Raw genomic sequence first — 15,597 nt, 5'->3', positions numbered from 1 at the left:
GGCAGGCAGGTGATTGTGCTAGCTGCAGTATTCTCACATGGTGTATTGCCTGTGTCCTCTGCAGTGTGCACCTGAACCTGCACAAAGCCCTGACCTCAACCCTTTTGGGATGAAACAGAATGCAATTATAAGGCAAATCTTCTCATCCAACATCAGCACCAGATCTCATAAATGGGCACAAATACTTCACAATCTTGTGGAAAGCCTTCCCAGAAGAGGCCAGCTCCATAAGTATGCCCATGGTTTTTGAATGGGATTTCCAACAATCTCATACAGGTGTAATTTCCAGTTGTTCATGCTGCATAATCTTGTGGAAAACCTTCCCAGAAGAAGCTATAGCCACAAAAAGAGGACAACTCCATAATAAAGACCATGGCCTTGGTATAGGATGTCCAACAAGCTCATATACGGTAGGTATAACTTCTAGATGCAATGCAACTACATACATAAAGCACACAGATATATTCAAGAAATGTATCTGTCGTTCAACCAAGCATTGGAATGGAGAAGAAAAGGTGGGTTGACTGTGTGGCACACATGGTGGGGGCATCATCCTGGACAATGCTGACCAACTGGAATTTTCACACACTGCAATCTCTAGATCAGTGGTCTCCAAACTGCGGCCTGGGGGCCAGATGTGGCCCTTTGCTTGGTTTCATCTGGCCCTTGGGGTGCTTTTTTAATTATTGGCACTAATGAAGGGAAGAATTCCTACCAATGACACCAATGATGGGGCAGACTTTCTCCCAGTTACGGGGCAGACTCTCTCCCAGTTATGGGGCAGACTCTCTCCCAGTTACGGGGCAGACTCTCTCCCAGTTACGGGGAAGACTCTCTCCCAGTTACGGGGCAGACTCTCTCCCAGTTACGGGGCAGACTCTCTCCCAATGACGGGGAAGACTCTCTCCCAATGACGGGGAAGACTCTCTCCCAATGACGGGGAAGACTCTCTCCCAGTTACGGGGCAGACTCTTTCCCAGTTACGGGGCAGACTCTCTCCCAGTTACGGGGCAGACTCTCTCCCAGTTACGGGGAAGACTCTCTCCCAATGACGGGGAAGACTCTCTCCCAGTTACGGGGAAGACTTTCTCCCAGTTACGGGGAAGACTTTCTCCCAGTTACGGGGAAGACTCTCTCCCAGTTACGGGGCAGACTTTCTCCCAGTTACGGGGCAGACTTTCTCCCAGTTACGGGGCAGACTTTCTCCCAATGACGGGGCAGACTTTCTCCCAATGACGGGGCAGACTTTCTCCCAATGACACCAATGATGGGGGATTTTGTACTCCTGATGGCCACAGTCCGGCCCCCTTAAAGTCTGGAGGACAGTAGTCCGGCCCTTTGTTTAGAAAGTTTGGAGACCCCTGCTCTAGATTATACAGAGAACAGCTCTGAAAAGACACCCATCAAGTGTTGTTCAGCATACATAGAGGGCTGGTTTTTTTTTTTTTTTCTGAATTGTGGAAATATTTTAGGTTTATTCATATTTCATCTGGATTCATGTGCATGGTTGTGGTATTTTAGTGCCATACATATTTGGATGAATTTTTTTTCATGTACGCATATTTGATTCATGTTCATAGCGCAACACTAATTCATACACATGTAGCACTTCCCCCGAAGGAGCTGCTGGTTTGATTTGGGTGGCATGTTACCTCTAATTCTCCGCCGTCTAGGGTACTGGATGAGAGCTGTGATAAAGTCAATGTCCACACTGTAGGTATCTTTTTCTGTGCTTTATTACCCAACGGGGTAAAAATTAGATACCAGCCTCGTGCTCGGTATTCCAGCAGACAGGTTCTTCATCGGTCGGCTTCCTCCCTCGGGACGGTTCTGCAACCGCAGACTCAGTCTACACACTGAGCCCACAAAGCAGATCATTTGCTCCGGACCAACGTGGTCCCAGAGCCAGGAACACTGTAACATACACAATTTCAGAGCTGGCATACTCCTCCGCAGGCAAACAAGTGCGCACAACTTTTGAATTACTGTCCCTGGCCTGCTTACCAGTCTTCCGCTTGGCCTCGACAGGGGCAACATCCTTCCTGGAGTCTGGTCCTGGTAGGCCTCGACCACCGCCGTGGGAGGCCTTCAGGTCTCCCACTTCCTTAACTGCAAAACAAGAGGGCACCATCGCCGTGCACACAGTTTCAGTAGCAGCATCCACTTTCACGGTGGGCACAATTTTCTCACTGGCATCACAGTCACTCACAGTTGGGGATACAATTGGCGTGGTGATCAAAGTCAAAGTAGCAGTAGTAGTAGTAGGAGTGGGCCAGGGAGTAACTTCCTCCGCAGTCACAGTCCCTGTAACCCAGTCTACCCGATAAGCGCGGGACGACTCCGTGGGCTGATCCACTTGAAAGAGGTACTCACCGCAACTCGCACATCGGACGAATTATTGGATCCGGATCATTAGGTCTGTGCACCTGGAGAAAGACACGCCAAGTGCCTCCACGCCGCTGCTTGTGTACAGTAAAAAACACCCCCGTGTCTTCATGCGAATTCCAGTGTCCGTCAGGGAAGCTCCGGTAGGGACAGGAATCGGGTTAACTTCCGTGAGAGGCATGATAGGCCTCAACCTCTCAAATGGCGTTGGATACGCGGACATACTTGCACGATCTTCTCTCTAGAGCGGGCAAATCACACTGTCCTTTGGCACAGAACACGCCTACGTCTCACGCAGGGTAACTCCTCCCACTTTGAGTTATTGAGTTATTTTCTGAGCACGTTGCTGGGACACGTCATTCCGCTGCACGTGCGCCCAGAACTTTTCAACACTTGACCTTAACCCCTTCTTCACCAGCACAGTGACACCTTAACAATTTCAGACTCTCAATGGCGAAATAAAACACTCAGTTCAGTTGCCAGAGGTAAAACCCAATCCCGGACGAGCCCCCACATCTTGCACTATCCCCGAAGGAGCTGCTGGTTTGATTTGGGTGGCATGTTACCTCTATTTCTCCACCGTCTAGGGTACTGGATGAGCGCTGTAATGAAGTCAATGTCCACACTGTAGGTATCTTACCCAACGGGGTAAAAATGGTAAAAGTAGTAGTAGTAGTAGTAGGTAATGGATTCAGGCGTGTAACTGGGTTTCGGAAGCAGTCCTGCTTCCACTGACAACTTTTGTCGCCAGAGTGAGTATAGTGCATCTGGATAGGCCACTCCCACCGGCCTAGCAGCCAGAGTGTCACTCGGAACTTTAGCAAAGCCTCTGCCACAGACCTTCCCAAAGGTGGAGATATTCTCAGTCCAAAATCCTTCTCAACACTGGATTAAGCACCTGGATCTCCCTTGAACAGCTTGTATTATTTTAGGACTGATAGGCGACCTTCGTCCAGCCTCTCAGAAACGATGTGTCCTTCGATGAAGCAGTATGCCTCTCCTGAGATACCAGCCTCATGCTCGGTATTCCCTCAGACAGGTACTTCATCGGTCGGCTTCCTCCCTCGGGACGGACAGCACAGGACGGTTCTGCAACCGCAGACTCAGTCTACACACTGAGCCCACAAAGCAGGTCATTTGCTCTGGACCAACGTGGCCCCGGAGCCAGGAACACTGCAACACACACCCCAGCCAGGAGGTCCACACACGGGGGTGGTGGGACGACTGCCCAGGCGGATGGCGGCAAAGACGACCCCGAACCAATGGAGTATGCCCTTAAATACCCCTCCCCAGCATGCACAGCGAGGCGATCAACCCTCCTGATTGGCTGCCGAGGAGGAATATCCACACTACTGCTGCCACCTGTCGGTCTAGGGGGGGACCAGCTCCCCAGACAACAACAGTGTACACACATAGTACAGCCAAAGCTGGAACAGAGGCCCTGAATTTAGCCAAATAGGCAACTAACTCTCTGGCCACCCTCTAGATTTACAACAGCAACAGCTATGAACAGTAGCAGGGCGCTACACATGTATTACGAAAAGTAAATGACTGGGCTCATACACCCTTATTTTATAGACGTTGGCTTGTGATTTTTCTGAAGTCTGTCTTTAACCACTTCCCGACTGCCGCATGTATATGTACGTCCACAGAATGGCACGTACAGGCAAATGGGCGTACATGTACGTCCCTGCCTTTCCGCCAGTCGGGGGTCCGATCGGGACCCCCCCCCGCTACATGCGGCGGTTGGATTCCCGCGGGGAGCGATTCGGGATGACGGCGCGGCTATTCGTTTATAGCCGCTCCGTCGCGATCGCTCCTCGGAGCTGAAGAACGGGGAGAGCCCTATGTAAACACGGCTTCCCGTGCTTCACTGTGGCGGCTGCATCGATCGAGTGATCCCTTTTATAGGGAGACTCGATCGATGACGTCAGTCCTACAGCCACACCCCCCTACAGTTGTAAACACACTAGGTGACCCCTAACTCCTACAGCGCCCCCTGTGGTTAACTCCCAAACTGCAACTGTCATTTTCACAATAAACAATGCAATTTAAATGCATTTTTTTCTGTGAAAATGACAATGGTCCCAAAAATGTGTCAAAATTGTCCGAAGTGTCCGCCATAATGGCGCAGTCACGAAAAAAATCGCTGATCGCCGCCAATAGTAGTAAAAAAAAAAAATTAATAAAAATGCAATAAAACTATCCCCTATTTTGTAAACGCTATAAATTTTGCGCAAACCAACCGATAAACGCTTATTGTGATTTTTTTTACCAAAAATAGGTAGAAGAATACGTATCGGCCTAAACTGAGGAAAAAAAAACATTTTTATATATGTTTTTGGGGGATATTTATTACAGCAAAAAGTAAAAAATATTGAATTTTTTTCAAAATTGTCGCTCTATTTTTGTTTATAGCGCAAAAAAAAAACCGCAGAGGTGATCAAATACCACCAAAAGAAAGCTCTATTTGTGGGGAAAAAAGGACGCCAATTTTGTTTGGGAGCCACGTCGCACGCGCGCAATTGTCTGTTAAAGCGACGCAGTGCCGAATTGTAAAAACGCCTTTGGGCATTTAGCAGCATATTGGTCCGGGGCTTAAGTGGTTAAGAACAGTGTGAAGTTGTGAACGGGCTAAGAATTCAGAACAAACCTCTTCAGATTTTTGGAAGCCTTGTGCAATGTTTGCACGGCGTAAATAGGAACGGCAGACTAAAATAATCCCATTTCCTGCACAGAGGGGTATTTGCTGCAAACATGCAGAGATATTTCTGAGCAGAGTGAAAATAATTTGTCGTTGGAACTCACAGAAATAGACGAGGGTTTAATTAAAGAAAAAACACAGGAAAAGCGCATTCGCCGTTTGGACGCAGCCGACAGCACGGCTTGTAATCATATCGCATTCGCGCCTATGGATGTGTGACGTCTGAGATGGCGCTTCTAAATCGCGGGGCCCGGCGAAGTACGGGATGAATTCCAGTGGGTAAAAATATGTGACTATAAACAGCCGCGGTCTGCAGTGTTTACTGACTTTTACCGCCACCATTGAAACCCAGAATTACATGTGGTTTGGAAGACGAGCGGGCACAGCGTGTAAAGGTCGGCACCCGTCCTATACTGGTCCCTGTATGGGTCGCCCGCTTCCTCTACGGCTATAGAGACTGCAGACCGAACTCTCCATACAAACAAAAATCTGGTCAATGCCAAGATGACCAAATATTCTGTAATGTCGCCGCGCCATTTCCAAAATTATGTCAGGAGAACTATCGAGCGGCTTTTATGGTTAGGGATGAGCGAGACGCACCATGCGAGAAGGAATTCGCTGCAAATGGCTGTACCCAGGCTCACAGACAACGAGAGATCTACAATGCGCTGACTTGCGCTATTTATGTACATTGGTTGTTTTAATTGGAGCCTCACTATAACACCCAGCATCCCCAGTCCCAGAGGAGGGCTGTGTACCGTGTTAGGCAGGCAGAGCCGGTTCATAATCACATCCAGTCTCTCTTTTAACTTAAAGTGGAGGTTCACCCTCAAAAAAAATTCTGCCGTCACATGGAGTCGAGTCATCCTACGACAGAATGCCGGTGATGTTTTTTTTTCTCAGCACATACCTCGTTATCAAGATTTTCACCCCCCGGCAATCCCGCGGGACTGGGCGTTCCCAAGCACTGCCTGTGATTGACAGGCTTCCGAACGGCGCATACTGCGCGTCACAGGTTGCCGAAAAAACCCGAACGTCGGTGCGGCTCTATACGGAGCCTGCGCACCAACGTTCCGGTTCTGTCGGCAACCTGTGACGCGCAGTATGCGCCGTTCGGAAGCCTGTCAATCACAGGCAGTGCTTGGGAACGCCCAGTCCCGCGGGATTGCCGGGGGGTGAAAATCTTGATAACGAGGTATGTGCTGAGAAAAAAAAAAAAACACCCGGCATTCTGTCGGTAGGATGGCTCGACTCCATGTGATGTCATAAATTTTTTTGAGGGTGAACCTCCACTTTAACCACTTAAAGCGGTGGTCCACCCAAATTTTTATTTTTTTAAAGCCAGCAGCTACAAATACTGCAGCTGCTGACTTTTAAAAAATGGACACTTACCTGTCCAGCGCGCCCGCGATGTCGGCAGACGAGGCCGAGCAATCGCTCGTCTCTCGGATGCTGCCGCCGCCGTCCTCGGTTAGGGAATCAGGCAGTGAAGCTTTGCGGCTTCACTGCCCGATTCCCTACTGCGCATGAGTAGTGCGGCGCTCCGTCACTTGTCCCCACTCGCTCCTGGGACCAGTGTGTTCCCCAGGAGACAGCGGGGGGCGCCGGGTGTGGCGTAGACTCCCGCAGATAATGCAGTGATCTTAGACAGGTATCTGCACCCCCCCTCCCCCCTTAAAGGTGCCAAATGTGACACAGGAGGGGGGGGGGGTTCAGAAAAAGCGGAAGCTTCATTTTTGTTTGGAACTCCGCTTTAAGGACCGGAAAGGATTTGCCCCCTTAATGACTAGGCCTTTTTTTTTCCACGATTCGGCACTGCGCTGCTTTAACTGACAATTGCGCGATCGTTCTGCCATACATTTTTTTTATTTTTTTTGCGCTATTAAACAAAAAAACAGCAACAATTTAAAAAAATTTAATAAAAATATTCGTTTACTTTTTGCTATAATAAATATAGGAATAGTTTTAAAAAAAAAAACACATTTGTTCATTAGTTTAGGCCGATATGTATTCTTCTACATATTTCTGGTAAAACAAAAAAACGCAATAAGCGTATATTGATCGGTTTGTGTAAAAGTTATAGAGCCTACAAAATGGCATTTTTATTATTTATTTTCTTATATTTTTTTATATATTTTTTATTATTTATTTACTTATATTTATTTATATTTTTTTTATAATTTATTTACTTATATTTATTTATATATTTTTTATTATATATTTACCTATATTTATTTATATTTTTACTAGTAATGGCGGTGATCTGCGATTTTTATCGGGGCTTCGACATTTCGGTGGACACATCGGACACTTTTGACTCTTTTTTGGGACTATTGACGTTTACACAGCAACCAGAGCTAAAAATAGCCACTGATTACTGTATAACCCCTTCGTGTTGACCGTACGCATATATGCATCCTCAGCTTTAGGGGGTTATACCGGGATGATGCCCGCAGCTGCAGGTCCGCCACTTCCGGCGCCTAGAGATAGACTGGCATGAAGCCGGAAACGGCTTAGTTTCAGTTTTCTCTCTGTAAACACGGAGGCGACGTCACAACGTCACTTCCGGTTTACTCGGCTGCCAAAGGCACCGGATTTAAAAAAATATACAGTATTCAGATTCTTACGCCGTCGGATCTTAACTGCATAGTTACGCTGGCCGCTAGGGGCGTGTACGCTGATTTACGCCTAGAAATATGTAAATCAGCTAGATACGCGAATTCAGGAACGTACACCCGGCCGACGCAGTACAGATACGCCGCTTACGTTAGGCTTTTCCCGGCGTAAAGTTACCCCTGCTATATGAGGCGTACATGCGGCGTACCAATGTTAAGTATGGCCGTCGTTCATGCGTCAAAATTTGAACATTTTACGTTGTTTGCGTAAGTCGTCCGTGAATGGGGCTGGACGTAATTTACGTTCACGTCGAAACCAATACGTCCTTGCGGCGTACTTTGGAGCAATGCACACTGGGATATGTCCGTGGACGGCGCATGCGCCGTTTGTAAAAACGTCAATCACGTCGGGTCATGGTTATTTTACATAACACACGCCCACCTCTTCACAATTTGAATTAGGCGGGCTTACGCCGGCCTATTTACGCTACGCCGCCGCAACTTTCGTTTGAGAATACGGCACTTGCCTGTAAAAGTTGCGGAGGCGTAACGTAAATAGGATACGTTACGCCCGCACAAAGATACGCCATTCTACGTGAATCCGGGCCCAAATGTCAGAAATAGGCTTAGTCATGAAAGGGATAAATGTCACTGGCAGGGAAGGGGTTAACACTAGAGGGCGATCAAGGGGTTAACTGTTCCCTAGAGAGGTGTTTCTAACTGTGGGGGGAGGGGACTGACTGGGGGAGAGAGAGATTGCTGTTCCTGATCACTAAGAACAGCAGATCTCTCTCTACTCCCTCTGACAGAACGGGGATCTGTCCGTTTACATTGACAGATCCCAATGACAGTTCTGGCTGGCACGTGCATCGGCTCCGTTGTCGCGGCCCCTATAGCTCCTAAAGCGGCCGGCGTACAGCTACGGCGATTCACGGCGCCGTGCCAACCTGCCGCAGTATAATGACGGCGGCTGGTTGGCAAGCTGTTAAAGAGGAGTTACGGTCTGTAAAACAATAAAATAATTTAATCAGCAGCTACAAATCTTATAGCTGCTGACTTTGAATAAATGGACATTACCTGTCCAAGGATCCAGCCCCAGCTTCACCTGGGCTAGTTCTTCACTAGCCTCTGGGTTCCTGGCACCGGAATCCTAACTGTACAGAGTGTTAACCTTTATAATCATTGTTCCAGATCCACAAAGAAATTACGCCGGCGTATCTATTGATATGCCGCGTAAGTTCTAGGATGCCCCGTTGTATCTTGTTTTGTATCCACAAAACAAGATACGGCTGAAGGTGGGCTCGATCCGACTCGCGTACGTCTTAGTACGGCGTTGGATCTTAGGTGCATATTTACGCTGGCCGCTAGGTGGCGCTTCCGTTGATTTCCGCGTAGATTATGCAAATGAGCTAGATACGGCGATCCACAAACGTACGTCCGGCCTGCGCATTTTTTTACGTAGTTTCCGTAAGGCTTTTTTCGGCGTAACGTTACTCCTGGGTCTATGAGGCGTACACAATGTTAAGTATGGACGTCCGGCCAGCGTAGAATTTTCCGTTATGTACGTAGTTTGCCTAAAACGTTCGCGAATAGGGGCTTTGCGTAGAATTATATTCACGTCGAAAGCATTGGCTTGTTGCGGGTTAATTTCGAGCATGCGCACTGGGATACCCCCACGGACGGCGCATGCGCCGTTAAAAAAAAACGTCAATTACGTGGGGTCAATAGGAATTACAATAAAACACGCCCCCATCTCATCCGTTTGAATTGCGCGTCCTTACGCCAACACAGTTACACTACGCCGCCGTAAGTTAACTTACGGCGCAAATTTTTTGTGGATACGGAAAATACGCTGTAAGTTATGGCGGCGTAGTGTATCTGAGCTATGCTACACCGGACTTACAGATGCGACGAGGTACGTGGATCTGGGCCTATATTAAGATCTCTCTGTTTCTCATCCCTGCAAATCTGGGATGAGAAACTAAGAGATTTATTAGTAAAAGCTGCACACTTTACACATATTACATGTAGTTAAAAACACATACCGTATTTATCGCGGTATAACGCGTTCCCGCGTATACCGCGCACCCTAAAGTTGGCCCGAATCCTGTGGAAAAAAAGTTTTTTTTGTACTTACAGTTTTGGCGTCCATCGGCGGCCTCGTCCGTCGGGTCCGGCGTCCGTCTGCGGCTTCGGGTGTCCTCTTCGTCGGGTCGGCGTCCTAATGCGGCTTCGGGTGTCCTCTTGGTCGGGTCCGGTTTCCGTCTGCGGCTTCGGGTGTCCTCTTCGTCGGGTCCGGGGTCCTTCTGCGGCGTCCTCGCGTCCTCCCCGCTTGTTCCCCGCGCCGAGTTTGAATACTGCGCCGACATATACAGAGCGCAGTACACTCGTGTATTATCGGGCAGGCTCGGCAACTCTCGCGCTGACGTCCTGTACGTCCAGGACGTGAGCGCGGAAGGAGCCGAGACTGCCCGACTATACCCGAGTGTACTGCGCTCGGTATATGTCGGCGCAGTATTCAAACTCCGCGCGGGAAAGCGGGTATCGGCGTATATCGCGCACCCACGATTTTGCCCTGATTTTAAGGGCAAAAAAGTGCACGGTATACGCCGATAAATACGGTAATTAACCCCTTGATCTCCTTAGATGTTAACTTTAACGCAAACACATTTATTGGGATTTTTTTTTTAAATGTTTTAAATCAAAACCATACAGCAGAATAATAGGGTCACATTTTGTCACTACCACCAGAACATGTGACCGGTGAACATGACGGCATAGGTCTCTCATCTCTCAATCAATGGAGTGACTGGCCCTTTAAGGACAACAGATATTGGATTTTTGTCTCAATACATTTCTTTTTTTTCTTCTTTTTTTTAGGGGAATGCAATCTGCTGGGATGTTTCTGTCCATCATCCTGTGGTTTGCAGAGTCCTGCGGTGATCCCACTGACCTGTCCATAGTCTGGATCATTCTGAGCAACATTAAGGCCTCTAATAATAAACAGAATGGGTTCTGGAGCCGCAGCGCTGGGCGTACATCACCCCGAGTGTCCCAGCTGCTTGGGGTTTTGTTCGGATTATTTTTTGCTTCAATAAATATCTGTGGCTTCCTCCTGTGAACAGCTTGTGTTGTGTTTATTTGGTGGCAGCTGCAGGGTGGAGTTCGGAGCTGGACGGATTTTTACCTATATAGTATTTCCTAATGCCGCGTACACACGATCATTTTTCAGCATGTCGAAAAAACTATGTTTTTCCAACTTCATCATTAAAACGATGTTGCCTACACACCATCGTTTTAAAAAAATGATCTAGCAAAGCGCGGCGACGTACCATACCTCCCAACCGTCCCTGATTTCGCTGGACTGTCCCGCGATGCGCGGTAAATCCCGCGATCAGTGCTAGAGTCCCGCGATTCTGCGGCAACCCCCCCGCTCAACCACTCAGATCCACGTAATTCCCCCCCCCCCCCGCTCAACAACTCTGATCCGCGGACCCCCCCCCCCCTGCTCAACAACTCTGGTCCACTGAATTACCCCCCGCTCAACAACTTCGTAGGGAGGTACGCTCATTTGTCCCTCATTCTGAAGTTGAAAAGTTGGGAGGTATGGACGTACTACACGTACGACGGCACAATAAAGGGGAAGTTCTATTCGCCTTGGGGCTGCTTTAGCTGATTTCGTGTTAGTAAAAGACGATTCGCGCTTTTTTGTCTGTTACAGCGTGATGAATGTGCTTACTCCATTATGAACGGTAGTTTTACCAGAATGAGCGCTCCCGTCTCATAACTTGCTTCTGAGCATGCGCGGGTTTTTTACAACACGAAAAACGGCATCGTGTAAAACGACGTTAAACAATGCAACATGTTCAAATTTTTTTTGGGTCATTTTTCAGAACCTGAAAAATGATGTGAAGCCCACACACCATCATTTTAAATGACGTTTTGGAAAAACAACGTTTTTTTCAATGCCGCAATGTCTCCTGGGAGTTTTGTCATTGTTCTCACCCTTTAAAGCGGGGTTCACCTGAAAAAAAAATTTTAACATTAGATTGAGGCTAATTACGGGAAGCACAATCGGGTGTTTTTTTTTTTTTTAAATCAATGCAGTACATACCGTTTTAGAGATAGATGTTCTCTGCGGCTTCCGGGTATGGTCTGCGGGACTGGGCGTTCCTATTTGATTGACAGCCTTCCGACCGTCGCATACAGTGCGTCACGAGTTGCCGAAAGTAGCCGAACGTCGGTGCGCAGGCGCCGTATAGAGCCGCACCGACGTTTGGTTTCTTCCGGCAACTCGTGACACGCTGTATGCGACGGTCGGAAGGCTGTCAATCAAATAGGAACTCCCAGTCCCGCAGACCATACCCGGAAGCCGCGGAGAACATCTATCTCTAAAACGGTATGTACTGCATTGATTTAAAAAAAAAACACCCGATTCTGCACCCCACAATTAGCCTCAATCTAATGTTAAAAAAAAAAAATTCGCTTTAAGCAAGTTCTTTCTAAATCCCGCGATAACTCGCGGCAGACCTCGGCAATATCTCCTGGGAACAATGACAAAAGCTCCCAAGAGACATTGCGGCATCGAGGAAGTGACGGAATACCCGCACACTACCCGATGAATCCATATACAGGAAGTGGCCAGTAACATAACAGATTACTAAGGTTCGCCTGCCCCTGACAGTGACTCGAGCTGGGCATCGCCGCTTAGTGAAGGATTGGCTCGGGTGGCTCGGCTGCTCTCGGCTGCTCTAGTCCTGCAAAGGGAAATGCGTTCCTGCTGTAAAAAAAAGTGCAGGAACTCCGTTCCCACGCGTTCCCGCAGTACTTGAGCCCTGACTCATAGGACACACACCCCTGCCACGCCCCTTAAAAGAGAATCACACCAAAAAATTATACGTTAAACCCAACAGTACGTTTTTTTTTTTTAAACACTACTATTCCTTTATATTGGCTTTTGAAATTTACAAATGCAGAAATTCGGAAATTGGATGAAAGGTTTAGCGCTGGGAAACACTTTTGAAAGGGAAAAAGTGCATTTTTTATACAACTTTATAGATCAGACCAAAATTGAGGGACAAATGAGGAGGAATGAGGGACAGAGGGACATTGCTTTGAATCAGGGACAGTCCCTCGAAATCAGGGACAGTTGGGAGCTATGGTGTTATAGTAGAACTCCAGATTTCTTTTTAGTTATTGGGTCCACCCCATTAAGCAAAGAGCTGTCTAAATTTCTCCTTGGTCCAACAACGGTGGTTCTCTTTCCTTTTTCCTTTGAGCTCAGCCTGACATTTTAACTGCCCTCTAGGGGGCGCATAATAGTATAGGATGGGCTCCCAGTAATCCAGGACTGAACGGGGCTCACACATCATTACATGAGCACCACTCAGTCCTCAGAAAATGCTCGCCCCACACCCCCCTCTACCACTTCTGTAGAAAGAAGGAGAAAAATATGCGGTGATGGCACTAGGCTTAGTTGGCAAGGGAAAGGCAGGTGGGTTGGTGACATGGCATGACATGCCTCTAGTTCATGGGTGTCCAACCTGCGGCCCTCCAGCTGTTGCAGAACTTCAAGTCCCATCATGCCTCTGGCTTTGGGAACCAAGTCCCACCATGCCTCTGGCTTTGGGAGCCAAGTCCCACCATGCCTCTGGCTTTGGGAGCCAAGTCCCACCATGCCTCTGGCTTTGGGAGCCAAGTCCCATCATGCCTCTGGCTTTGGGAGCCAAGTCCCATCATGCCTCTGGCTTTGGGAGCCAAGTCCCATCCTGCCTCTGGCTTTGGGAGCCAAGTCCCATCCTGCCTCTGCCTTTGGGAGCCAAGTCCCACCATGCCTCTGCCTTTGGGAGCCAAGTTCCATCATGCCTCTGCCTTTGGGAGACAAGTACCATCATGCCTCTGCCTTTGGGAGCCAAGTCCCCCCATGCCTCTGCCTTTGGGAGCCAAGTCCCACCATGCCTCTGCCTTTGGGAGCCAAGTCCCACCATGCCTCTGCCTTTGGGAGCCAAGTTCCACCATGCCTCTGGCTTTGGGAGCCAAGTCCCATCATGCCTCTGGCTTTGGGAGCCAAGTCCCACCATGCCTCTGCCTTTGGGAGCCAAGTCCCACCATGCCTCTGCCTTTGGGAGCCAAGTTCCATCATGCCTCTGCCTTTGGGAGCCAAGTCCTATCATGCCTCTGCCTTTGGGAGCCAAGTTCTACCATGCCTCTGGCTTTGGGAGCCAAGTCCCATCATGCCTCTGGCTTTGGGAGCCAAGTCCCATCATGCCTCTGCCTTTGGGAGCCAAGTCCCACCATGCCTCTGCCTTTGGGAGCCAAGTTCCATCATGCCTCTGCCTTTGGGAGCCAAGTCCCATCATGCCTCTGCCTTTGGAAGCCAAGTCCCATCATGCCTCTGGCTTTGGGAGCCAAGTCCCATCATGCCTCTGGCTTTGGGAGCCAAGTACCATCATGCCTCTGCCTTTGGGAGCCAAGTCCCACCATGCCTCTGCCTTTGGGAGCCAAGTCCCACCATGCCTCTGCCTTTGGGAGCCAAGTCCCACCATGCCTCTGCCTTTGGGAGCCAAGTTCCACCATGCCTCTGGCTTTGGGAGCCAAGTCCCATCATGCCTCTGGCTTTGGGAGCCAAGTCCCATCATGCCTCTGGCTTTGGGAGCCAAGTCCCACCATGCCTCTGGCTTTCGGAGCCAAGTCCCACCATGCCTCTGCCTTTGGGAGTCAAGTCCCACCATGCCTCTGCCTTTGGGAGCCAAGTCCTATCATGCCTCTGGCTTTGGGAGCCAAGTCCCATCATGCCTCTGCCTTTGGGAGCCAAGTCCCATCATGCCTCTGCCTTTGGGAGCCAAGTCCCATCATGCCTCTGCCTTTGGGAGCCAAGTCCCATCATGCCTCTGCCTTTGGGAGCCAAGTCCCATCATGCCTCTGCCTTTGGGAGCCAAGTCCTATCATGCCTCTGGCTTTGGGAGCCAAGTCCCATCATGCCTCTGCCTTTGCCTGCACCCCATCAGGAGAGCATCTGCACTCTATTAGCTGGATTTACACTACGCCGCCGTAAGTTAGCTAGGCAAGTACTGTATTCACAAAGTACTTGCCTGCTAAGTTACGGCGGCGTAGCGTAAATGTGGCCGGCGTAAGCGCGCCTAATTCAAATTATGCTGGGGGGGGGCGTGTTTTATGTAAATATGGGTTGACCTGACATGATTGACGTGTTTTAGGAACGGAGCATGCGCCGTCCGTGGACATATCCCAGTGTGCATTGCAGCAAAGTACGCCGCAAGGACGTATTGGTTTCGACGTGGACGTAAATTACGTCCAGCCCTATTCACGGACGACTTACGCAAACAACGTAAAATATTCAAATTTCGATGCGGGAACGACGGCCATACTTAACATTACTAGTCCAGCTATTTGATGGAATAACTTTACGCCTGAAAATGCTCTTAAAGGGGACACACCACGGGTATTGATATAATTTCACTGGGTGTGTACTGAGGTATCGTAGGCCGGCCTGGGGTTCCCCTTTAGCCACAGCATCCCACACACACCAAAAGTTATTGGGGAGTCTATTTAATCTATACTAATTGTTACCTATTGCTTTCGTTGTTTGTATAGAGTTCCTGACTGTTTTTTTTTTTAAACTGTTTCAACCAAGTCCCGGGTACTTACACAGGTCCTGGCTGACTAATGTTAACCTGAACTTTACTTTTCTTTAAGTAAACTACAAGAAAAACTGTGTTGTGTATTCCTGCTGACTCTGAGTTATTCTATTAATCACATTGCTAGGTGTGCCAGAGGGGCTGGGGCAGTTCATTGGGGTTGAAGGAAAGAGTAACGGACTGAACAAACAAGAGCAGCTCCCTCGGGGGTTTGCTACATATAAATACATATATATAT

Source organism: Rana temporaria, chromosome 4 (genome assembly GCF_905171775.1).
Source record: "Rana temporaria chromosome 4, aRanTem1.1, whole genome shotgun sequence".
In the NCBI taxonomy this organism is placed as follows: Eukaryota; Metazoa; Chordata; class Amphibia; order Anura; family Ranidae; genus Rana; species Rana temporaria.
The sequence above is the reverse complement of the archived record's forward strand: the minus strand, read 5'-3'. Positions refer to the sequence as shown.